The 26,195-nt window shown below is 46.0% G+C and overlaps 1 long non-coding RNA gene across 3 annotated transcripts in view; it reads left to right on the forward strand.

The window, feature by feature from the left end:
• Window positions 1–19,036: 19,036 nt before the first annotated feature.
• The window catches only part of LOC110127683 (uncharacterized), a 63,505-nt gene continuing 56,346 nt past the window's right edge, over window positions 19,037–26,195 (forward strand). For 2 of the 3 annotated variants that reach the window (XR_011482722.1, XR_011482719.1), the window contains exons 1-2: window positions 19,037–19,147; window positions 21,077–21,171. This is a non-coding gene — a long non-coding RNA (uncharacterized lncRNA). The remainder of the gene's footprint in view (window positions 19,148–21,076; window positions 21,172–26,195) is intronic. The other variant, XR_011482720.1, reaches the window with a different exon arrangement.

The raw sequence follows: 26,195 nt of genomic DNA on the forward strand, positions 1-26,195 counted from the left end.
TCAAGGGCCTTCAGTCCTTTCTCAGGGGCTAGAGACAATACTCTGAGCCGTATCCTGTGAGCTGTCTTATAGATACCAGAGCACCAGGTGGAGAAGTTAATTACATGATGACCAGACTGTACCCAGGCCATGAGCTGCCACAGTTCTGACAATTGGCTGCAAAGAAATGGGAACAAACAAACCCTGGAACTGAAGATTAGCTGTACCTAAAACAACCATGGTGATGCTGATCAGACCGCTGATGACTGATTTGAAGATGACTGTTAGAGATGACTATGCTATTTCTGCATGTAGGTCCCCCCACCCCAACTCTGTCTATAAAAGCTCTCACCCATTGCTTATTGGAGTGGGAGGAGTCGGCCTTTGGACAGATGTCTGCCACCCTCCTGCCCCCCAGGTGCCAGTATCTGAAATAAAGCAAACTTTCCTTTCTACCACCCTGCCCTGTTTATTGGCTTTTGAGCGACGAGCAGCCTGACTCCACACACTCGGTAACATCAGGGTTGGGAGAGACACCTGCTAAGTCTCTCCCTCTGTGGGAGCACACAGTGGTCTCCCCGTCCTGGCCCGAACGTGTTTAAACACGAAGTTAGTTATTGCTACTGGGCCTGCCTTTTAAGTCCATGGAACGATGTTTGTTTGGAGAGAATCTCGAGGCATCTGAGCTCTTACAATACAGTGTGAAAACAAAGCATCCTTAAACCTGTCAGTGTTTTTAAAAAGAAAAACAACCAAACACAACTGTGGTCTTTGGCTAACTTTCTCAGAGAAGAAAACCAGCGTCTGCCGGTAACAGGCTGCTCTGGGGACGGCTGATCACAGGGCCGGATGGAACATTCGTAGTAATTAGTGGCAGCACCAGAATAGAAACCTCAGCAGTGCTCTTCCTGTTGTCATGGTGACAGCCCCCCAAACACCAGCCCCTCCCCTCCCAGGCACTCGGCACTATCCATGCCGGCCTCCCATCTGGTGTGCGATCTTGTTGAGAGCAGAGAATTAAACTGACTGCTCATTTGTCACCCAGAGTTGTGTGAGTGAGTGAGTGTGTGTATGTGTGCTGGGGTGTGGGGAGGAGGAGGTCATGGATTGGAAGGAAGGGGTTGGCTGAGGGCTGGCTGTCCCCTGTGCTCAGCATGAGGGACAGGAGAGCAGCTGGCACGTCCTCCCAGATCACAGACAGGGGCTGTCAAGGGACCCTAAACTCACAACGCCCCTAGCACCTGGTGATGAGCTGGGGCCCCAGGAGATGCAGGCTCTCGACCTGATGGGAGGGAAAGCGGAGCCCACACCCGCGACTTTCTAAGATGCCCTCCACACTTGCCTTCTATTTCTGGTTGTTGAGCAATTTCCATGGGTTCTTCAGAGCTTGGGAAGAGTCAAAAATTCTTCTCGCTCTGCTAAAAAACCAAGAATTTGGCCAGATCTTTTTGTTTTCTTTCATACTTTAAAATTATTTTTAATTGGAGGATAATTGCTTTGCAACATTGTGTTGGTTTTTGCCATACATCAATATGAATCAGCCATAGGTATACGTATATCCCCTCACTCTGGAACCTTCCTCCCACCTCCCGCCTCATCCCCCTCTAAGGTTGTCACAGAGCCCCGGATGTGAGCTCCCTGCATTGCACAACAAATTTCCACTGGCTAACTAATTTTACATATGGTAATGTATATGTTTCAATGCTTCTCTTTTGATTCATCTCAACCTCTCCTTCCCTCCCTGTGTCCATAAGTCTGTTCTCTATGTCTCCATTGCTGTAAGAATTTGGCCAGATTTGCTAAAGATTTGTGAAAATTGTAAAGTAGAAATTGGCTGCTGATTTTCCTTGGGGTCTTGTTGGTTTCGGAACTGGGTGGGAAGGGTGTTGATGTGATTCCCTATATCGTGTGCTGCTTGTCAAGGTCCCCGGGGCTGCACGCTGAGGCCAGGTAGGGTGCCCATCTCACCACCCACCAGGAAATAGGGGCTGGTACGTGGATGTGCACTGGAAGAAATGTATGCGCTGCTCAGAAAGGGCACGGTTTGCCTGTGGAGTAAGATCAGCAGGTTTGGGGGTTTTGTTCCCTTAATAAGTCTTCCCTGCACCATGCTGCCCTTTGTCTGGGGAGTTTGTGTGCTGCAGAGTGCTGAGACCATTTGTCTGGGCTGCTGAATGAAGAGATTTCCTGAGATTTCTGGGTGGAGGGAACACACCTGCCCTGGCGAGTGTGAGTCACAGCTGCAGGTCTGCCAGTTAGACGGCTGCTGTCTTCCCCGATGGGTGTTTGTGATATTCGTGGCCAATTGTGACGTTCGTGCCCTCGGTGCACTGTGTTTATTTTAATGTTTCCATATTTGGAAGTCAGACTCTGCTGTTCATCACACACGCTTATTTCCAAGGACATGTCTCTGGTGTGTCATTTTTAAACAGAGCCAAGTTGGGCTTTCCAGGTGGCTCAGTGGTAAAGAACCCGCCTGACAATGCAGGAGACTGGGGTTTGATCCCTGGGTCGGGAAGATACCTTGGAGAAGGGAATAGCAACCCACTCTAGTATTCTTGCCTGGAGAATCCCATGGACAGAGGAGCCTGGTGGGCTGCAGTCCATGGGGTCGCAAAGAGTCAGACATGACTGAGCGGCTAAAACAACAAGTTGGGATTAATAACTCCACATGGGCTACAACAGTCCTGTGAGACGGAGCCATTCAGGCAGCAGTTCCTGAGTCGTGGGCTGTCAGGGCTGCAGGCTCTGGGGTCAACCAGACGCATTTGGCAGAAAAGCAACATTCGGCCCGAGGGCTGCTGCTGGCAGCAGAGCGGGGCTGGGGTCTGGGTGGCCTCTCCCAGCCCTCTGCCACCTGCCTTCACTAGAGATGTTTGCACAGGCGCAGGGAGGAGGGGGTGCCGACAAGAGAGAAGGCTGGGACTTCCCTGCTGGCCCAGTGGCTAAGACTCCCTGCTCCTATTGCAGGGGGCCCAGGTTCAATCCCTGGTCAGGGAACTAGATCCCACGTGCCGCAACTAAGAAACAGCACAGCCAAATGAATAAACAAATTTTTTTTTAATTAAAAAAAAGAGAAGGTGTGTCAGTTCCTGGTGTAGTCAGAACAATAAGCACAGGATCACATCCCAGTTGGTGTGGGATGGGTGTGGGAGGGGCCTTCAATGCTTCGGGAAGCCCGAGTAAGGTCGAGTGCTGGCCCTGCGTCTGTGGACACATCAGCTGGCCCTGATTCTCCCACCACTTCTTGAAGGTTCTGTGACTTACGTTTCCTCAATTGTAAACCAGGATTGGGTCCCGCCTCTGGAGGGTGCCTGTGAAGACATCAGAGCACAGTGGGGCATCCTGCAGGCTAGGAGTATATACACACAGTCCCTGGTCATCCTCCCCATCACTCCTTCCTCCCAGCTCTTTACTTGCTCCTTTCGCAGACTTTCAGCCTCCCCCCAAGTAAGTAGATGGTGTGCCTCTGCCTGCCAGGCTGCTGCTCGGATCCCAGGGGCAGATGGCCAGCGACCTTGCACCATTAACTCCTGACAGTCTCTGTGAGCCGTGGTAGCTCAGGCTCGTCCTAACCCACGTGACCCACTGATTCAGCACCACCATCCCCAGTTCCTGCTGGTGGTCCCTGGCACCACGGGGCCCCTCCAGGCTCATGCACTGGGGAGGAGACTGGTCCACAGAGGCAGAACGCTCGGTCCACTGTGGCTGGAGAGATCCAGGTCAGTCACAGCCAGGAAGGTGGTTCTTGCCCGTGAAGCCTCAGAAGGGACAATGGGAAGTTGGGGCTCAGCCGGCAAGTGGGGCGGCCGTTCCCCTGCTCCTGTCTTTGTACAGTGATGGGGTTTCTCTCTCCACATGGTACATGCACGTGCTCCTGCCTGTGGTCTCTCCAGCAAGGTGGCCAGACCTCCCACACTCCGCGCGAGGCCCCTACAAGAGCGTGAGGTGAGCTGAGAGGTGGCTGCCCGCCGCCTCCGGGGGCTGGAATTGGCCCAGTCACTCCTCCCGTGTTCTCCTGGTTGATGGCATCACATACTGGTCCAGATCCAGTGTGACAGGAGACCCTCCCAGCAGGAATGTTGGGAATGTGGGTCACTGGGGGTCACCTTTGGAGGCAGTGATTCTGGCCATTACTGGGGAAATGCACAGAAAATGAGGAATGGGTTATAACAGCATATTCAGTTTCCAGGCAACTCTCATGGGTGTTATCCCATTTTGAACTCACAACAACTTTGTAAGGAAGGCAAGAAGGCTTTCAGGATGTGGAAACTAAAGGTCAGTGAAATAAAGTGAACTATAAAAAATAAGTATCAAATGTGGAACTTACCTGGTGGTCCAGTGGATAAGAATCCACCTGTCAATGCAGGGAACACAGGTTCCATCCCTGAATCAGGAAGATTCTGCATGCCACGGGGCAACTCAGCCTGTGCGCCACCACTACTGAGCCCTCGAGTTGAAACTACTGAGCCTGCACACCCAGAGCCTGTGCTCATGCAACAAGAGCAGTCTCTGCGATGAAAAGCCCAAGCACCACAACCGGAGAGTAGCCCCTGCTCACCACAACCACGGGAAGCTTGTGTGTAGCATCAGAGACTCAGCACAGTCAAAAATAAATAGAACTTCTTTTTTTTTAAGGAAGGTAAGTCTCAACTGTGTCTAAATATTCTTGTTCCATTTCATTGCCTTTTCTTCCCTTCCAGTTTTATTGAGATAGAACAGCACCCCTTTTGGAGGGGTGATGTCATGTGACCGTTTTGCTGATGAGGAGACTGAGGCCCAGGGAGGTGATGTAACTTGCTTAAGATGACACAGGTAGTATATGGCAGAGTCAGGATTCAACCTAAGACCCTGTGACTCTGCAGACAGGGCTTTCCCAATAATCCTATTGTCTTATCATGTGCTGATTTGCACAGGTTGTCAACATAGACTATTTGAGTAAATAAATACTATTAAGTTCTTCAGATATTTTTGTCAACAAGTAAGTTCATCAGTGTCATTTCCAAAGTAAGTTACCACGATGCTATATTTCTCTTTGACAGGCAGAATGAAATGTAATGAGCATACACATGATGTTGTAAAAACTCTAGTTTGGGGATTTTGCTGGTGGCCCAGTGATTAAGAATCCACCTTCCAATGCAGGGGACATGGGTTCGACTCCTCGTCCTGGAACTAAGATCCCATGTGCCAAAGGGCAACTAAGCCTGCAGGCTCTGGAGCCCAGGCACCACACTAGACAAACGCCCTTGCACTGCAATGAAGATCCCACGTGCCACAACCAAGACCCAACTCTGCCAAAGGTAAACAAGCAAATATTTTAAAAACCCGAAAACTCCATTTTCCCGGCATTCTGCAAAGTGACCTGATGTCTAGATATTGATCATGACTTTCTAGTACAAAAAAATAAGAGAATCCAGGTAGGTGTGCCAAGGTCCGTTTTGCTCACTCTGTGAAATTTGGAGATGACCCAGGATATCTTAGAGAACAAAAGATAGACACCACTATTTTAGAACTTGGGTCTAGGCTAAGCATGGAAGCAGAGCTGCTTTGGTTAGTTTATTTCCCAAACCTGTTTCCTATCACTGATGAGTCTGTAGGTAACTCAGGTGAACCCTGCAGGTACAGTTGCAATCAAATCTTTGGTAACCAAAGCTAAGGAGTCCATTATGTTTTGCTGAGTGGACGGTGGGCTGAGACCCTGCCAGGTCCTCAGGACCTTGGAGAGAGGTTTCGACTGCCTTCCAGCGCTACAGAGCTGATTGCTCTATATTTAATTCTTGGGGAAATGAACCTTTTCATGTTCAGTTACTCCTCTGTTATGGGGTTCTATCATGTACCTAGGTTTTATACTTTGTAGGGTTTTAGGCGCACCTGTGGATATACATTGAAGCATTCCGTGGCATAGACAGATTATAAAAGACTTTACATTAGTCTTTATTAAAGATTTTATATTATTAATACAATGCTTCTTTGAAGGTTTGTGTTAAGAACTGGCCTACATATTTCCCATGGTAGGGATTAAATGAGACAAGCTGTGTGAAAATGCTTTGCATATTGCAATTATCACTCAGTAAATGAGTGCTCATGTACTGCTGGAGATTTTCCCTTTTCTTGTGTGCTTTTTAACTTCATGATTTGGTTCCTGAATTGCATATTCTTGCTATTTGGGCAGACCCATTGGCCAAATTGAAGTTGGACCAGTTTATGCAAATTGGCAATATTTCTAAATACAAATACCAAACAAACAGCCTCTGAAGTCTGTTGCAAGGCTGAAACAGTGCAAGAAGACTCAGAATTGATGCTGGCCATTTTCATGCTACACTGACTCCCATTTTTCATCTGTGAAATATGAGCCAAAACTTAAGCTTCAAAGCATATTTATGAGAAATAAATGAGCTGGGACTTCCCTGGTGGTCCCGTGGCTAAGACTCCAAGCTCACAATGCAGGGGACCCGGGTACCATCCCTGATCAGGGAACTGGACCCCACACGCTACAACCAAGAGTTTGCATGCCAAAACTAAGACCTGGTGCAGCCAGATAAATAAATATTTAAAAAAAAAAAAACCTCTGAGGCCTCCACAGTGGTCCAGTGGTAAAGAATCCACCTTGCAATGCAGGGCACACTGGTTCGATCCCTGGTCCGGGAAGATCCCGTGTGCCACAAGGCAACTAAGCCCATGTACAACTATGGAACCCACATGCCTAGGGCCCGTGCTCTGCCAACTAAGAGAAACCACTGCAGTGAGAAGCCCAAGCACTGAAGTGAAGAGTAGACCCTGCTCCCCGCAACTAGAGAAAGCAGTGAAGATCCAGCACAGTCAAAAATAAATAAATAAATAAAAATGAAAAAAACCTTTGTGTGAAAGTACCTTGAAAACATCTAGCCTGAAGGACTGCACCCTTTACTCATTGCTACTTTTATCCCTCAAAATATGCTGGTGAATTTATCAGTCTTATTGTCTATATGATACATCTTTTCAACTTCTTAAGAGAAAGAAATTGGGAAATTTATTCTTATTACTGAGATTTATTAAAGCTCTGCTTTATTTCTCTATCTTGTGGCAATACAGGCTGTATTATTTAGCTTCAGCTAAATACATACATTTTAGTTTGAGTAAACATATATCATTATGCACCACACTTTACTATTTGTTAAATAGTTGTCAGCTACAAACACATTATCCACCGTGTTAAAGTTAGCAACAGGAAAATGCTGTTGTCACTGAAAATTGGACTCTGAGAATAGATAAATGTCCACAATCTTATTTTGAAAATAGGAAGCATTCATCTTGTAACAACATTGGCTTCCAGTAGCCACCACATAAATGCCAGGCAGGCAATTATTGTCTTTGAAGGATGTAAGGACTACTTCTTTCATCAACAGAGAAGCAGTCTTCCCATTAAATGCTGGATGTGGTCCAAAGTCCCACATGCCAACCCAACTCCTTGATTTGAAATTAAAAAAACTCGTATAGCTTTTGATCCATATTCTAAGTAATGATACAAAACCCAGAAGGTTCTAAAGAGTAAGGAATGAGACCTCTCCCTTCCCGCCCTGTCCTCCAGCCACTCAAGTCCCCTCCTCGGAGGCAAATAGTATTTAATGGTTTCTTGTGTATGTTCCATAGATATTGGATTCATACACAAACATGTATCTATGTCTATAGCTTCCCCACTTTTTAAAAAACCCTGTTAGGGGCTGAATTGCAGCACCGCCCCCCCCCATTCATATGTTGATAACCTCCAGCACCTCAGCATGGGGTTGCTTTTGGAGGCAGGGCCTTTAAAGAGGTGATTAAGGTAAAATGGAGTTATATGGGTGGGTCAGTGGTAAAGAACCTGCCTGCCAATGCAGGAGATGCAGGTTTGATCCCAGAGTCAGGAAGATCCTCTGGAGAAGGGAATGACCACCCACTCCAGTATTCTTGCCTGGGAAATCCCGTGGACAGAAGAGCCTGGCATGCTACAGTCCATGGGGTCAGTGAAAAAAATCATGTCTTAAGAATTATCATTTTGGGACTTCTCTGGTGGTGCAGTGGTTAAGACTCCACCCTTCCACTGCAGGAGGCATCAATTTAATCCCTGGTTGAGGAACTAAAATCCCACATGTGGTGCAGTGAAAAAACAAAACAAAACAAAGAATTTCTTTTAAAAAAGTATCATTTTGCATTTTTCTTATTATAAGTGGTATTAAGTATCTTTTTATAAAAGATTTTTGTATTTCATTTTTTGTTAAGCTTCTTTTTGTAATTTTTTTTGTATTGAACATAATCCTTATTTAGAAAATACAGTCATTCTCCACTGTATGAGTGGCAAACATTTTTCCCTGTATTTTCACACTCTTCTTGTATTTTCTACATTCGTCACATGTAGAAAATTTTTGAGTTTAATGTAAGCAGTTACTAGTCTTTTTGTTAATGGTGTCATGACTTCTGACTCCAACTACAGAGTCGGGCCAAACCTTGAAGGTGAGGGTCGTCTTTTTCCAGGCTTCAGATGCCCTGGAATCTCCACACTTCTGGCCAATGGGCTACAATTTGGGGTCCCCATCCCCCCCTCACATTCAGTAATTTGCCAGAATGTCTCACAGAACTCAGGAAAGTGCTATACAGTTTTTTTCTTTAAATTTCAGTTTTATTATAGCAAAAAGGATACAAATCAAAACCAGTCTAGAGAAGAGACATGGGGAGCTAAATCTGGGAGCAGCCCCAATGTGCTGTCCCCTGTGAAGTCGGGACATACCACCCTCCTGACGCAGTGACGCGTGACAACATGCTGGGCATTGGTAGCGGGGGGGCCTCCTCTGGGCAATAGTGTCCTGAGTTTCCATGGTTTCATCACGTAGGTGTGAGTGACTGGATCACTGGCCACTCAACTGAACTCAACCTCTAGCTTCCCGTTCCACCCATCCCCAGAGGCTGGGCTAACACGTGACTCGAAGAGCCAGTCCTCTAATCACCTGCTGGCCTTCCTGTTCTGGAAGCCCCCAGTTGAGTCATCTCCTTAGTATAAACTTTCAGGGTCCACCAAGAATGACACAGACATTCTTATCACCAGAGAAATTTCAAGTATTGAAAGGTTACCTCCCAGGAACTGGAGACAGGCCAGCCCAAACCTTTATCACCCAGGATACAGATTCTCGGTTTTGTATTCTATATAGAAGGTTTTTTCCTTTTCTAAGGGAAATTATTACAAAAACAAATTGGTCATGATTCCTGTACCATGCCCTGGTAGCTGAATAATTTCATTTTCCCCCCCAAATGTATTCTTTTTCAGCTTTGTCCCTCAGTTGTATCCAACTGTTTACAATCCTTTGGACTGTAACCTGCTAAGCTCCTCTGTCCATGGAATTTCCCAGGCAAGAATACTGGAGTGGGTTGCCATCTCCTTCTCCAGGGGATCTTCCTGATCTAGGGATTGAACTTGGGTCTCCTGTGTATCCTGCATCGCAGGCAGATTCTTTACCCACTGAGTCACCAGGGAAGCTTTATTGAAATGTAATTGTCATTTCTCTGGAACTTATTCTAGTGCATAGGATACAGATTCAACTTAATTTTTTCTAGATAAGTTGTCCACAAACCAGTTATTGAATAAACTATTTTTCCTTCTTGAATTGAAATGCCTGCTTTATTGTAAACTGGATTCCCTTATGTATACAGATCTACTTCTAAACTTAGAGTGTTGATCTGCTTTTCATGTGTTCATAGTACATGGTCTTAATTATTGCAGTTTTATAAGTTATTACTTCTAATTGACATCACTAGTAAATTTCTTAAACTTATACAAAGTGCTCTTTTGGAGCTGGACTTGAAATTAAATGCCAGGGACTTCCCTGGTGGTCTAGTAGTTAAGACTTTTGCCTTCCAATCCAGGAGGGTTCAGGTTCAATCCTGGGTCGGGGAGCTGAGATTACACATGCCTTGAAGCCAAAAAACCAAAACATAGAACAGAAGCAGTATTGTAACAAATTCAATAAAGACTTTAAAAATGGCCCACATTAAAAAAAAAAATCTTAAAAACGAACAAAGAAAAAATGCTTAGTTGTGTCCGACTTTTTTCGGCCTCATGGACTATACAGTCCATGGAATTTTCCAGGCCAGAATACTGGAGCGGGTAGCTTTCCCTTCTCCAGGGGATCTTCCCAACGCAGGGATCAAATCCAGGTTTCCCGCATTGCAGGCAGATTCTTTACCAGCTGGGCCACAAGAGAAGCCCTAACAAATCCAACAAAGACTTTTAAAATGGCCCACATCAGAAAAAAAAAAAAATCTTAAAAACAAACAAACAAAAACAAATGCCAACTGGAGGTAAGACACCAATAGAGCTGTGAGTTGAGCAGACAGCAGCCCATTGACCTGGCTTGTGAGTTAGTGAACAGCTTAGAGCAGGAATTGCTTCCAAGGAATTGTTTAGTTCCTGGAGTGGGTTGCCATTTCCTCCTGCAGGGGATCTTCCCAACCCAGGGATTGAACCCAGGTCTCCTGCATCACAGAATAGTTCTTTACTGTCTGAGCCACTGGAAAATAGCAGAGCTGACAATCAAAGGATCAGATTAGCCCATTATACAGAGCGAAGTAAGCCAGAAAGATAAAGACCATTACAGTATGCTAACATATATATATGGAATTTAGAAAGATGGTAACGATAACCCTATATGCAAAACAGAAAAAGAGACTCAGATGTATAGAACAGACTTGTGGACTCTAGGAGAAGGCGAGGGTGGGATGTTTCAAGAGAACAGCATTGAAACATGTATATTATCTAGGGTGAAACAGATCACCAGCCCAGGTTGGGTGCATGAGACAAGTGCTCGGGCCTGGTGCACTGGGAAGACCCAGAGGGATCGGGTGGAGAGGGAGGTGGGAGGGGGGACCGGGATGGGGAATACATGTAAATCCATGGCTAATTCATTTCAATGTATGACAAAAACTACTGTAATGATGTAAAGTAATTAGCCTCCAACTAATAAAAATAAACGGAAAAAAAAAAAAGGATCAGATTCTGCCGACCCTGGAGCACGGAGACAAGCTGACTTGCACCCATCCTGATCAACAATCCTCGGATCCTGCTGGGAGGAAGTGAGTAACTGTTCTGGCAATTCTGCCAGGACAGAAGGGAACACACACGGTTGTGCCCCATACATTCCTCTTGTCTAAGGAGCTGTTCAGACTCACGTGGCCAACTTTCCCTGTATTGGAAAGAGCCCGGCCATCTGCAGCACCTGCTCTCTGATGCAATGAGAGCCTTTAGACCTCTCAACTGTCAGCTGTGGCATGAGCTGGGCACACGCTTTCCTCAGAGCATCTCACCTGCTGGCCATCTTGCCCTGGGCTGAATCACTCACTTCCCAGTGGGATCCGTGAACTCTAGATCAGGATGGGTCCAAGTCAGCTTGTCTCCCTGTTCCAGGGTCGGCAGAATCCAATTCTTTGATTGTCAGCTCTGCTATTTTCCTGTGGCTCAGACGGTAAAGAACTTGTCTGTGATGCAGGAGACCTGGGTTCAATCCCTGGGTCGGGAAGATCCCCTGGAGGAGAAAATGGCAACCCACTCCAGTATTCTTGCCTGGAAAATTCCATGGACAGAGGAGCCTTGTGGGCTACAGTCCATGAGGTTGCAAAGAATCAGACATGGCTAAGTGACTAACATGGTAACACTCTATTTTCTTCTTCTTTCCCTTCATGCTGTGAAAAAAAAAATTGTGGAATCTTACAGAACCAAACCACTGTTTTACTGGGATGACGGTCTCTTTGGAGAAAGATAAAGTGACATTCTCCCAATTAACCTCATATTGGCTTAATTTCAGATAAATTATGGAGCAAAAAATTTTAAGTTATTTAATCATTAAAAACTGTTCATTTTTATTTTGGTTATAAATGTATAATTGCCACAAAAATTTTAGGGTCACTTTGTTTTAGGCTGTATATTTCTTAGTTCTGTTTACTACTTCATGAAGAAATATCAATAAACTTCTCTATTAAGAAACAAAGTTTATGGGTGAAATCATATAATGTCTGGAGTTTGCTTCCAAAGAATCTGGGGTTGGGGTAGGAGATTAGTTAGTTTATAGAAGACACAAGTTTGGCCATGAGTAGATGATTGTTGAATTGCTGAAACTGGGGTGTGGGGGCCCATAGGATTTCTTTGTATATGTTCATTATGACAAATACTTAATTCTTTTTTATTTTGTGTGCTTGTAATTTTTAAAAACACTTATTTATTTAATTAACTTATTTGGTTGCATCAGGTCTTAGCACTTGGGATCTTCTGTCTCTGTTGTGGCCCATGGGATTTTTAGTTGTAGCATCTGGGGTCTAGTTCCCTAACCAGGGATTGAACCTGGGCCTCCTGCATTGGGACTTTGGAGTCTTAGCCACTGGACCCCCAGGGAAATCCCTGTATTGTAATTTTCTGTTACTGAGAAGAGAAAACCCCTAGGTTCTGCTCTGGTGGGGTGACTTCAGCGCAGCCTGGCTGTGCCCAGGGGTCACTTGAGTCCCCGTGAGTGTCATCTCCTCCCAGGCAGGCACTGTCAGAGGTACAAGAGGCCTTTCCCAGCTCACTTCATTCTTCCTAAGGCTTCAGAATTCCTGCTACTCTTTCTTCACATCAGCTTTCTTTTCTATTTCTGAACTCCATTTCATGCTGCTTCTAATTACTCCCAGCAAAGAAGAAACTCAAAATTCACAAATGCTGTGACTGAAATCTTTTTGCTGAAAGCATGTTCAGAAATAGCCCAAGGAGTAGAATTCTTCCCAAGAAGAGCATCTGGGGAAGGCTTTCTGCCTTAGTTTTCCTTAAAATAAGGTTATTTAACAGAGATCTGAAGACAGCATCATGAGCAACTTTTCATTTTCCTGTTAATTACACTCGAGCTGAGAAGCGGAAGTATAAAAGCATTTTTTAAAAATCCAAGAAGTGCATTTAAACAAGAAGCTTTACTTGAAGGAAAAAACTATCTAGGATTCATTTCTTCTGAAGTAATTCATCCTGACTTAATGACAGAGCTCTCTACCTGTAACAGCTATATACAATATATATATATATATATATATTGCTCTTGGTTTTACAATGAGAATGAAAAACGTTAAAATTCTCCAAGCAAACAACGTATGCAATGATTTTCTTTTTGTTTTTGTTTTGTGAAACAGGGAAAACAAAAGAACTTACTGGCCTGTTGGTGTCGTTCGGTTGCTCAGTCATGTCCGACTCTCTGCAGCCCCGTGGACTGCAGCATGCCAGGCTTCCCTGTCCTCATGCCAGGCTTCCCTGTCCGTCACCATCTCCCAGAGCTTGCTCAAACTCATTTCCATTGAGTCAGTGATGCCATCCTACCATCTCATTATCTGTTGTCCCCTTCTCCTCCTGCTTTCAATCTTTCCTAGCATCAGAAGAGCTGAATGAGCATACCAATTATGGAGAAAGGGGCAATTTTCACAGAAGCAGTGGTCCCCCCACCCCATTCCTTTTGATGTTGATCAAAATATACCATTGACCAGTTAGTTAAAAAAAAATCAATTAGCTTGTGCATATACTCCATTTACTTCATGTAGAACAAAGGAGTGGGGGAAGGGAAATGAAAGACTAGAGAAACTAGATTGCAACAGTCAGTATGCTATGGAACCAAATCGTGATTTTCTAATGGAGAGTGGTGTCTTGGTTCTGCAGTAAAGCTGCAGGTCCTCTCTTTAGTAGACACTTCCTGTCTGCTGCCAGGACACACCAGCATTATCTTCATCGTCCATTTACAGCTGTGCAGGTGTGTCTGTTTCATTGATCGACTGCCCATCAAATCAGAATCAGATCTGCTTCATGGACAAACCCTGCCATTCACACTAGGCTTTTATTAAAGTGGTTATGCCTCTGAGCCTTAAACCATGACACCAAACTATCCTCCCCTGCTACCTTTACATCGACATGATTGTCTCCTCTGTCTTGACTTCCTCTTGGGGCTTTTCACTGGCCATGACAAGCCCCAAAGTCGTCTCTGTGGCTATTTCACAGAAAAGGTATCAAGACTGGTACCAAACAAGCACAGAGACAGGCTGCTACTTTCTTAGGGAATGGCTCTAGAAACTGGCACCAATATTTCATCTGCATTTTTTTGGTCAAGCAAAGAAGCTAGATTCAAGAGTAGGTAACACAGACTTCAACTCTTGATGGAGAAGTGTTTAAATTTGGATGACATGTTTATAACTGCCACACCCCACAGCAATTTCCAGAACTGTGATATGAATCCAGGTATGTCTGAGTCATGGAGTTCATAGTCTTCAAAGTTCTGCTTTGCTTTTCGGATAGGATGGGTGAAAGACCCTGGGCTGGAATAGTGAGAAAATTGTTCAAAATATTTTTAGTTGGCATTGGGGTGGGTGGTGGTTGTTGCTGTATTACCTTGCTCATAGTCAAGATCATTTTGGAAAAAAAATAATTGCAGTATTTATGGCAAATTTCAATGAGGTCATTTTAATGCTTAGTATATAGAGGTGGGAAGGTCACTTTATTAAAAGAACAGAAAAAAAGGATTATTTCCCTTTTAGCATTGATCTGAGGACAGGATTCACCATAAGCAGAAAGAACTCAGTCTGGGCTTTGGTTTCTACAGAGAAGAACAGTCTCTTTATTGCGGGCATGCCTTAACAGAAGCAACATTACTCAGCTCAGCTTTAATCCTGGAGCTACAATCCAACCATTCAAAACCCCATTATTATACCTGAGAGGTGGGGCAGGGCCAGCATGATTCCAACCTGGCAGCAGATGGAAGTGGGGAGTCAGAGCTCAAAGCTGTTGGCTTTGAGACATAGGTGGAATCCAGCCCTTTCTCGTTCAATTCTGTTAAGGTTCCCAAAAGCTGATGCCCAGAGGGGAGGGAAATTTCAGGCTTTGCCCACATTTGCTTTGGTGGTTGTTGTTCAGTCACTCACATGTGTCTGACTTGTTGCAACCCTATGGACTGCAGCATGCCAGGCTTCCCTGTCTTCCACTATCTCCCGGAGTTTGCTCAAAGGCACATCCATCGAGTCGATGATGTCATCCAACCACCTCATCCTCTGTTGCCCCCTTCTCCATTTGCTTTGGGGATCTTGGATTTTGACAGCTCTAGAGACAAAGATTTGCACACCTCACAGCTAAAAGATGGGTATAAGTGAATACAACATGGTCCACAGGATCTTGCTGCCTGGAGACTATGAGGTACTCTGGAGTGAAACACGATGTGATTCTGGGTGCACTGGGAAGTCTGGGGTACAGAAAGATGACTGGACAAACAGTTTCGTTCAAGGAGCAGATGAGAAAGTCTCCTCATGGGGCAGCTCTCTGTGAGGCGTCATCTCCCTAAGACCAGGGAGGAGGCGGCTGGCCCAGGACAGAGCAGTCAGAGGACCCAGAAAGAAGACTTCTCCTTCCACTGTTCCCTGTCCTGAGCGCTCAGGGAACTGCGAGGGGTGTTCCCAGAATCTCTGCCTACGGGGGTTGATGAGTAATTTGCTGCTGCCTTGCACGGGCTGGAATCCTTCCGCCTCTAATAGGCCGGAAGCCATTAGCGCCATGGACTGCTGGCCAGGATGCAGTCCCAGCCCCTCCCGGGTAATGGATGAGGTGGGTGCTGAGGAGCACCTACCGACAGCCTTCCCAAGCCGTGGTCTGGCTGCGCTAGAATCCTTCCGCACAAGCCTAAGTCAGGAGCAGAGACCCCAGAAGAGGACGGAGGAAGAGTTGAGCACAATATTGGACTGACAGTCTGACGTGAATTTGACATCATTTCTGAGGCAGCAGACAGGGAAAAGCAGCTGAGGGAGAACCAGACTAGTGGGAGAGGGGGGGCCACTGGATGAGCAGATTTCTCTCTGGGGAAGTCACGGTGCGGAGTAAAGTCTCAAAGCCTCAAAGGCCCCATTTCAAAAGCCTTCTCTGTGGCCTCAGCTTTCCCGGATTCTTCTGGATGGGACTGTGCCCCTCACCTCTGGGTTCAGCCCTGTGGGGTTTCCACTCCATGCCTGGGGCCAGGGCGGAGAACACTGCAGGCCTAGGGGATTCAGAGATCAGAGAATTCCTGGGGGAGTGCGGGGAGGCCTATTGATTACACGGTACAATTCCTTTTTTATTATTGTGGTAAAATATATATTTACATAAAATGTACTATCTTAATTACTTTTAAGTAGATAGTTCAATGGCATTAAGTACATTCATGTTACTACACAAACATCATCCCACATCCACCTCTAGAACTTCCTCATCTTCTCAGACAGGAAAATTCTCTCTGTTAAATACTAACTTTCTATCCCCTCCATCGCTTCCCTGATGGCTCAGTATAAAGAATGCACCTGCCAGTGCAGGAGATGCAGGTTCGATCCCTGGGTCAGGAAGATCCCCTGGAAGAGGAATAACAACCCACTCCAGTATTCTTGCCTGGGCAATTCCATGGACAGAAGAGCCTGGCAGGGAGGCTACGGTCCATGGGATCGCAAAAAGAGTTGGGCACAACTTAGCGATTAAACAGCAACAACAATCCCCTCCCCAGCCCTTGGTAGCCACCTTTCTCTTGTCTGTATCCACGAGTTTGACGACTCTGGGTACCTCAGTTAAGCAGATTCATATATTTGTCCTTTTGTGTCTGGCTTTATTCACTGAGCATATTGTCCTCAACGATGAACCTCAAGGTTCATCCACGCTGTAGTCTGTATCAGAATGTCATGCCTGAACACTATGGCATGTTTACACCACGTTTTCTTTATCCACTCATCTCTCCATGGACACTTAGGTTGTTTCTAACTTTTGGTTATTGGGAATACTGTAATGCTGCTATGATCATGGGTGTCCAAATATCTTTTTGAGTCCCTCTTTTCAATTCTTTTGAATATAAACCAAAAGTGGAATTGCTGGATTGTGTGGTAATCATGGGCTTCCCTGGTGACTCAGATGGTAAAGAATCTGCCTGCAATGAAGGAGACCAGGGTTTGATCCCTGTATCAGGAAGATCCCTTGGGAGAAGGGAATGGTGACCCACTCCAGTAATTATGTGTTTAGTATCTTTAGGACCTGTTGCAGTGTTTTGCACAGGGGCTGCATGTTGCATTCTTGCAGCAAAGCACCAGGGTTCAAATTTCCCCACACCCTTGCCTTTTCTCTGTTCTACACACACCCCTTTTAAAAAATGGTAGCTGTCCTGGGGAGTGTGAAGTGGCATCTCACTGTGGTTTGATTTGCATTTCCCTGATGGCTCATCATGCTGAGCATTTTTTATGTGCTTATTGGCCATCTGCATATCTTTGGAGAAACGGCCTTCAAGTCCTTTGCTCAATTTTTTTAAATCAGGTTTGTTTGTTTGGGTCTTTTAGTTGTAGAAGGTCTTCACATATTTTAAATAGATAGATTGACAGATAGATGATTTGCAAATACTTTCTCCCATTCTGTGAGCTGCCTTTCTTTCTGTTGATAGTGTCGCTTAATGCACAAAGTTTTTAATTTTCATGAAGTTCAATTTATTTTTATTGTTGTTGTTGCCATATCTGAGAAATCACTGCCAAATGCAATGTAATGAAGCTTCTCCCTATGTTTTCCTCTACAAGTTTAATGCTTTTAGTTCTTAAGTTTCAGTCTTTGACCCAGTTGGGGTTATTTTTTGTTAGGGTATAATGTAAGGGTCCAACTTCTCTCTTTTGCAGGTGAATACCCAGTTTTCCCAACACCGTTTGTTGAAAAGACTGTCGTGTCTTTGGAGGGTAGCAACCATTCTTTGAATTTGATAAACTTTGTTCCCCTAAACCCTACAGATTCCATGTAGCTCTCGGTAGATTTATGTCCCCGTTGCAGGTATGACTGTGTTTTTTAACTTTTGGGATCTTCTCCTATTCCCTGCAATCACAGGAACCAAATATAGAGTGAATTTTAGGTTGTCTGGTCAGTACCTGGGGTAAAATTTATAGTTTAAATTAGTCTTTAAAATCCTTATATCACCCCACGATTACATTGAGTAACCCTCTCAGTAACACAGAGCTGGTTCCGCCTCCTGTGTCGTAACTGACTGCTGGGGGTGGGATAGGAGGGGAGGACCTGTGATATTGAGCATCAGGTGCAGAGCCATTTTTATTTTTAAAAATATGACTCCATACCAACAAAATCACTTCCAGGATGGCAAGATGCTCATAAGGTGTGCTCCCTGGATGCAGAGGTCACCTGTGGGAACAGCAGAGCTCTTGCTCGCCCGTCTGCCGGGTAGCAGGTGTGCTGTTGGCACCAGAAGGATGTTTTATCCTACTCTGCAGGTGCAAGAGGTTTAAGAATGCCAGTTAAGAAGCATCTAGTGTGACTCCACTAGGAGCTACAGGTGTGGGTCCCTAGCTTGTGGAGTTCAGAATCACTCCTGGTATACCCTTGTCCTGCTTCTCTTTGGGGAGACCTTGGCCTTCTGATCTCGGTGTGGCTTTGGCCTTGGCTCCTCCTCTCCCTGTGGTTTGGCTTCTGGATGGCCAGAGCTCTTTCGTTCTTGGGTTGTTATCTGTTGAGACTCTGTTTGCTTTCAGATTAACTTCTCAGTTTGGCCCAATGAACTGTTGGGCTGCCCGGCTCCCACCCGTGTGTACCAGGCTGCTGCTGGGCGGTTCTTCTCTTACCTCCCCCTTGGCTAAAAAGCCCACTCTGGAGGGTTCTCAGACAACAGAACTTTGCCACATTGACCGTGGATGCAGCTTGGTTTCTCAGGGTTGGGCTCCTCTGGGGACATCCTAGTCTCTCCTGTGGAAGAAAACTTCCCACATCACTTCTAACATTCCACCTGAGTCTCATTGCCCACCCTGTTCAGTCTGGCCCTAACAAGGCTCCTCCTGCCAATAGAAGGAGGCTCTACAGCACGTGCTCTTGGGTCAGGCCATGGGTGGGGCTGCTCTGTAGGGATCCAATCGCAGGCAGCGGGGGAGGGGTGCTCACCTACTGCGCAGGCGCAGCTGCAGCTCCCGGGCCAGATCACGGCACAGGGGGCGGAGCATCTCTGCACATGGCCCGCCCCTCCATCTTCAACTGCGTGTTGGAGGCGGAGCTTCTGCACACGGCCCTGAGCTGAGGTGTAGGGCCGCCATTTTGCACCAGGCTTCCTGATCGGAGGTGTGTGGCACGAGGTCTCTCCACGCGGTGCCTGTGTAGTGGGCCGACTAGACTCAGCACAGGGGAAACAAGGTCAGACTCTTATTTCGTCACCCAGGTTCTATTTTATTTCCCGAGAGTTGTGAAGGGGCTTTGCGGGTGACGAACTGAGTGGACCCTCCACGGCCCCCGATGCCACTTCTTGTGTTCGGGGTTCTGTTTCCCATTGTTGTGGTGTAGCTCATGTGTCCACTCATGAAAGGTCCAGTCGGCCTCAGGGGGACTCCGCACTGGGGAGTTGGCCTTCCCAGGGCCGCCCGTGTCTGGAGCTTCTGGACTAACCATCTGGTCCCTCCTGGAACCCCGAGGGCGTCTCTTCAGCAAACCAGTCATAGCAGCCATCTCCACGAGGGCCTTCCATCCACGTGTGTCCAACCCCAGGGTTTGGGGGGGCCGGAGGGAGGTGGGCACCCATGGTCCCTGCCCGTCCCCAGCGCCCAGAATTCCCGGAGGGGGCGGCGCGGCTCACGAGGGGCCGTCCTCGTGCACGGTGGACAGATACTGGCTCTTGTCCACGACCCTTGGAGGGAAGCATTGAAATCCCCGACTCGTGGTTAATGGGAGGAGATCCAGAAAGCGCGAGTGGTTTCCCTGGGGACCTAGGGACCCCCAGCTAGTGGCTGGCCGTCCCTGCCCTGCCTGGTCCCAAGCTCGTCTTCTCACGCCCCACCACACAGGTGTCTGGCAAAATGCTGAAGTAGGAAAATCTCTTTGCTGCTTTCAGCACTCGGCCACCTCCCCCTCACACTACATTCATGAAGCCGCAACTCACTCCAGGCCCTCGTTTGGCCCTGGGCCCTTGGGTGGAATCCTAAATTACAATTCACTCTCCTAATTTTTCTCCTCTTTCTGAAATAATTGGTCCCAGGGCCATCCCAGCAGTCTTAGGGCTGGACTGGGTCATTCATAGAGCAAAAGGGCTGCAGTATCAATAGGAGGTAATGACTCCAGATGCCTTCCCTTTTATTAAAGTGTTTGCACTTTAACAAAACCCTAGCTCAGAGGACTGTTGGGAGGAATTCAAGGTATGTAACAGCCCTGGAATGGAAAATATTTTTTGCATGGGGCTCGTTGATATCCTGCAGATCTCTGGTCACAGAGCCGAGGCCGGTGCCGATGGGCGAGGACCACAGTGCCGATGGCCCCCTCTGCCGGGAGAGGGAAGCCATCTTCTCTTTCTTGACTCCCTTTCCCTAAGTGCTGTGATGAGATGGAAGGACTCTGTGGTCAGCACTCTAAGCACATTGATGGGATATATGAGATCAGAGACATTGACTTCACCTTCAAGGAGCCAGACGGGAAGGCAGGGTGACAGAGCAGCAGGAGACCATCCTGGAGCAGGAAGACGGGGTTTAAATCTGAGATCTGCCTATGCTCTAGACCAGTGCTCTCCAAACTTTTTTGGCACCAGGGGCTGATTTTGTGGAAGGTAGTTTTTCCACAGACCAGGGGTAGGGTGGGGTGGTTTCGGGATGTTTCAAGTGCCTTACATTTATTGTTGCTCTTTATTTCTAATCTGATGCCACCACTGATCTGACAGGAGGTTCTGTCCTTGGCCTGGAGGTTGGGAACCCCTGCCCTGTACAGCCACCATTCTCTCTGGGCCTTAGTTCCATGAGACAGGGATACTACTACTTTCTTCACAGGTCTGCAATACTAAGGGAGTCTTTGCACGATTAGTTACAGGTATCCTGGAAGAATACCCAGCAAATGGCATCTCAGAAAGTGCCAAATGCCACTGCACTGTCAACTTTTTGTGTTAATGTATGTGTTACAGACTACTTGAGGCCCCCCACCCAGATTCACATGTTGAAACCCTAATCCCTAATGAGATAATGAGGTGCTATTTGGAGTGGGGCCTTGAGGGGGTGATTAAGTCAGAGCAAGGACCTCCTGATTGGATTTGTGCTCTTATAAGAATAGGCAGGAGAGAACTAGCTGCCTGTCTCCGCTCTTCATTAGGTGAGGGCTCAGTGGGAAGATGAGGACAAGAGCTCATGTGACACTGGATCTGCCGGACCTTGATTCTGGATATACAGCCCCCAGAGCTGTGAGAAGTAAGTGTCTGGTCTCAGCCTCATCATCTGTGGTATATTTGTTATGGCGCCTGCAATGATGAAGTGGTGGTTCTGACCTAAATGATGGCAGAGTTGTTACAGGTGTGAGAACAGGACCTTGGTGGGCCTTGCGATGGGAGGGGGCAGCACCTGGGCTTGTCCACCCAGACGCACATTGAGAACCAGATGGAGTGACTGTGTCAGCCAGGAAGGGTGGCCACCATCCTTGCGTCATGTGCATGGGCAGGTGGGAGTCGGTCCGTCATCATCAGGTGAGATCACCTGAGAATCCTGAAGATGTAGCCAGCAGAGAGCGCCACAGAGCCGCAGCCTCTCCCTCTTGGGCGGTCTAGTCACGCGTGCCTCCTGGCGGTGAGTGGACATGAGCCACAGTAGGACATGGGGCCAGAGGCCCTGGACAGGTGTTTCTAGCTAGGCCTCAAGAAAAACAGCAAAGGAAGAGTGGAGATGATGTCTCCTCCTGACAGATGGGGGCCCTCCCTGGGAGCCCAGAACCTTGGAGCTGGGCAGTGGAGTTTGGGGGTGATGGTGGGAAAAGCAGTCAGGAGCCGTCTCCTTGCTGAAAGTGACTGGAAGGCACAAGGCAGTGTGCAGGAGGCAGAAGTGCCAGCAGGAAAGGGCTTTAAGGGAGTTCTATAGTTTCTAAGCAGCCTGACAGCAGGTAAGCCTAGAAGGTCCAAGCGCCACTGACTTGGGGAAACCTGGTCTGGTGTGACGGCCAGGGAAGCAGGGGTTCCATTCCCACCATCAGTGAGTTCTTTGCAAGACTGTTCCTAACGTGGCAGCATGGACAAATCTCAGAAACATGTTGAATGAAAGAAGGAAGATAGAACAGTACGTGTGGTGTGATTCCATTTGTGATGAAGGTCAAGAAGAGACAAATCTAGGCTAGCAGAAGTATGTGTAGTTCCACACTGGTTAGGGAGAGGCTTTTGGTAGGGACTGACTGGTCTGATGGGAATGTTCCCCATCTCTATGAGATGGGCGCTACCTGGGTGTAAAACTCAGTAGACAGTACACTTAAAATCAGTGTATTTTACTGATTTAAATTATACCCCAGGAAGTCAATAAATACACAAATATGTCCAGTTGTACAGAGCATTGTGCTGGATGTCTATAGGCTACAAGAATAAATCAAATAAGAATCTTCCCTAAGGAAGTCAGGAACAGATAATTGTATAGACAAGATAAAAGACATGGTCCCCATAAGTCATTGTACAGGATATCCAGGACTTCCCTGGCGGTCTAATGGTTAAGACTCTAGGCTCCCACTGCAGGGGGCACAAGTTTGATCCCTGGTTGGGGAACTAAGATCCCACAAGCCCCTGGGCATGGACAAAAGAAAAAAATGCATGGGGCACTCACCTGGGCCCATACTACTTGTGGTAAGCCCTGTATACATTTCCCCAACTGGAGCCAGTATTGAGGCTGGACTGGTCTTTATGGTTCTTTTTTTTTTTTTTTAATTAAAAAAAAAAGCTGGTAATACTATCCCTAAGAGAGGTAGGTACAAAATGGTGTCAGAGGAAGGAGGATGACTTCCATCATGGTGAGCTTCATAGAGGAGGCAGCATTTGAGCTAGGCTCGGAAGGAGTTGGGCAAGAACATTCTGGGTGGAAGCTAGCAGCAGAATAAAGGCAGAGTGAGAGAATGTCTAGGAAACTGCAGATAGTTCCCTTTGGTTGAGACATAGGTCATAAGATGGGAACAATGGAAAAGGAATATTAGGAAGTGAAGAAGCAGGTAGGATCCATTTGCATAGTGTCTTGAATGTCAGGCAAGAGTATAGATTTTACTAGTAAGCAACTAAGAGGTTTCTATTTTTGGATTGCAGTTTTGTTTTTATTTTTATACAATTTTAAAGGTTATTTTCAATTTATAGTCTTTACAAAATGTTGGCTGTATTGCAGTGTTGTACAATACATCCATGAGCCTCTTACACTTGATAGTTTTTACTTCCTGCTCCCCTTCCCCTGTATTGCCTGCCCCTGCCAGTAACCACTAGTTTGTTCTCTGTATTTGTGAACCTGCTTCTTTTTTGTTTTATTCACTAGTTTGTTGTATTTTTTAGATTCCACATGCAAGTGATATCATAGAGTGCTTGTTTTTCTTTGATTTATTTTACTTAGCACGGTGCCCTCCAAGTCCATCCATGCTAATGGCAAAATTTTTGTTTTTTATAATGGCTGAGTAGTATTCCCTTGTGAATATATATTTTTATATATATAATGTATATGTTACTATTCATTTGTTGATGGACATTTAGATATTTCCATGTCTTGGCAATTGTAAATAATGCTGCCGTGAACACTGGGGTGCATGTATCTTTTCAAATTAGTGTTTTTGGTTTTTTGGGGATAGATATGCAGAAGTAGAATTGCTGGGTCATACGGTAGTTCTACTTTTAACTTTTTGAGAAACGTTCATGCTGTTTTTCACAGTAGCTGCACCAATTTACATTCCTGTCAACAGTGTACAAGGGTTCCTTTTTTTCTACACCCTTGGCAACATTTGTTACTGTGGACTTTTTGATGATACCTATTCTGACAGATGGGAGGCGATATCTCTTGTGGTTTAGACTTGTATTTCCCTAATGATTAGCGATGCTGAGCATCTTTTCATGAACCTGTTGGCCATCTGCATTTCCAGCTGAGGGGTTTTCAGCAGAGATGTGACACTGGTGCGATGTGCAGGTTAGACCTTGAGGAGGGGTCACTATGCCTGGTTTTTGTGGCCATCTAGTGTCTTGCTACCCAAAGAATGATCCATGACCAGCAGCACTGGCATCACCTGGGAGCTTGTTAGAAAGGCCCACTATCCAGTCAGTCACCAAGTGAATCAGACTCTGCATTTTAATAAGATCCCCGGGTAATTCTTGTGCACATCAAAGTTTTAAAAAGCACTGGTCTGCATGTTAGATAATGGAATCATGGTCTTGTGTGGGGACAGAGTGGGAGGGTCTGAATCAGTCCTTTGTTACCTGAAATCCGGAGCACAGTAGGGGAATGTGTATGTAGATATTGGATCTTTACATTGTTTTCTGAAGTGACTGGAAGAACAGTTCATTTTTGGGGGCTGGGGAAAAGCAAACAAAATTCAGGGTAAAAAAAGCGAAAGCAGAAATACTGTGCTGCTCTGTTTCACTGGCATCTTACAGTGAAAGCCTCTGTGGGTTAGTAATGGGAAAATCAATATGCTTGTACAAAGAGAGTGGAAGCCAGATTATTTCATTTGAATAATTTATCATCCGCCTGCATTAGAAATGGAAGACTTGCCAACTATTGAGGTTTTTAAAAGGTTATGGTCCCTTTCTATCCCTTCCTGGCTGGGAAGGGATTTTAGTCTGACTCTCCATATCCTTTGCCAAACTTTATCAAGATAATACTAGTTTAAAAAAAACAAAAAACATGGAGAAGGAAATGGCAACCCACTCCAGTATTCTTGCCTGGAAAAGTTCATGGACAGAGGAACCTGGTGGGCTGCAGTCCATGGGGTTCCATGACTGAGCATGCATGCATAAGGGTGGAGGGAGATGGGTTGGTAGCAATAAACTGGTAGAACTGAAAAAAACCAAAAACAAAAAGCAGCTTTCTCCTCTGAATTCTCCTGCTTTGGACCCCTCCTTGGCCAGCACCAGAGTCTTGACTTGTTTGTGAAGAAGCGAGAGGCAAGGAAAAGGTGGGCCTGCTCCACTCAAAGACCAACTCCCTTCTTCCTTCACTGGGTGGCGGGAGTCAGCCTCACCAGGAGTCTCACATTAACTCCCTGTGAGTGATGGAGAAAAGATGGAAGGGGAAAAGAAGATTGGGCCACTCTGAACACACTAAGAACTCAGTGGAGGTGTGAGGATCTATATTTTCCACCCCACCCAGACACACAGGAAATATATGGGAGACAGGTCATGTTCTCCTCAACCCCAAATCTAACATCTGTTCTCAGGGAATGCTTCCAAGTTAAGTCATGAAATAAACAGCAACAACCCACAGTGCTGAGTACAGACTCCCAGGCCATCCTCTGATGCATGTTAGCAGGTGTGCTTTAGTGACTGGATTGGGTGGAACAGAAACCCAGTTCAGCAGAGAGAAGAGTTCCCTGAAGGCAGGGCCCCTTGTCTAGTCAGCCCACAGTGTCGCTGTACTCTTCTGTAGACAGGTTGTATGTATTTGATGAATTATTTCATTGATTTAAGCCTCAGTTTCTCATTTGCACAGTATGGATTAAAAAACATCACAATGTAGGGACATGGACAGAACCACCGAGATGGGTTTCTACCACAGTTAGCACCAGAAGCCACTGGCAGACTCCTGGCCCATAAGAGCATCTGCAGAGCCCATGAGACCCTCAGATAAATGCCAAGAGGAGGCCATTCCTCTTGTACCAATAAGAAAATAGGCCTTAATCTTATTACGGGAGTGGGTTGAGAGTTTTGGGTGAAGATCATGGGAATGGACTAAATTTACTGAGTATCTTCTAAATTTTTTAAAAATTTTATGTTGGAATATAGTTGGCTTACAATGTTGTGTTAGTTTCAGGTGTACAGCAGAGTGATTTAGTTATGTATCTGTTCTTTTTCAGATTCTGTTCCCATCTAGGTTATTACAGAATACTGAGAGTTCCCTGTGCTATATAGTAGGTCATGTTGTTTATCTGTTTTGTACATAGTAGTATGTGTATGTTCAGCCCTACCTCCTGATTTATCCTTCCCCCTCTTTCCCCTTTGGTAACCATACCTATGTTTTCTATGTCTGTGATTCTTGTTCTGTTTTGTAAATAAGTTCATTTTTATCATATTTGAGATTCCTCATGTGATAGCATATGATATTATATTTTTCTTGTCTGGCTTACGTCATTTAGTATGATAATCTCTAGGTCCCTCCATGTTGCTGCAGATGGCCTTATTTCATTCTTTTTTATGGCTGAATGATACTCCCCTGTATATATGTACCACATCTTTATTCATTCATCTGTCAGCGGACATATAGGTTGCTTCCATGTCCTGGCT

This window comes from Odocoileus virginianus, chromosome 22 (assembly GCF_023699985.2).
Source record: "Odocoileus virginianus isolate 20LAN1187 ecotype Illinois chromosome 22, Ovbor_1.2, whole genome shotgun sequence".
Taxonomy (NCBI): Eukaryota; Metazoa; Chordata; class Mammalia; order Artiodactyla; family Cervidae; genus Odocoileus; species Odocoileus virginianus.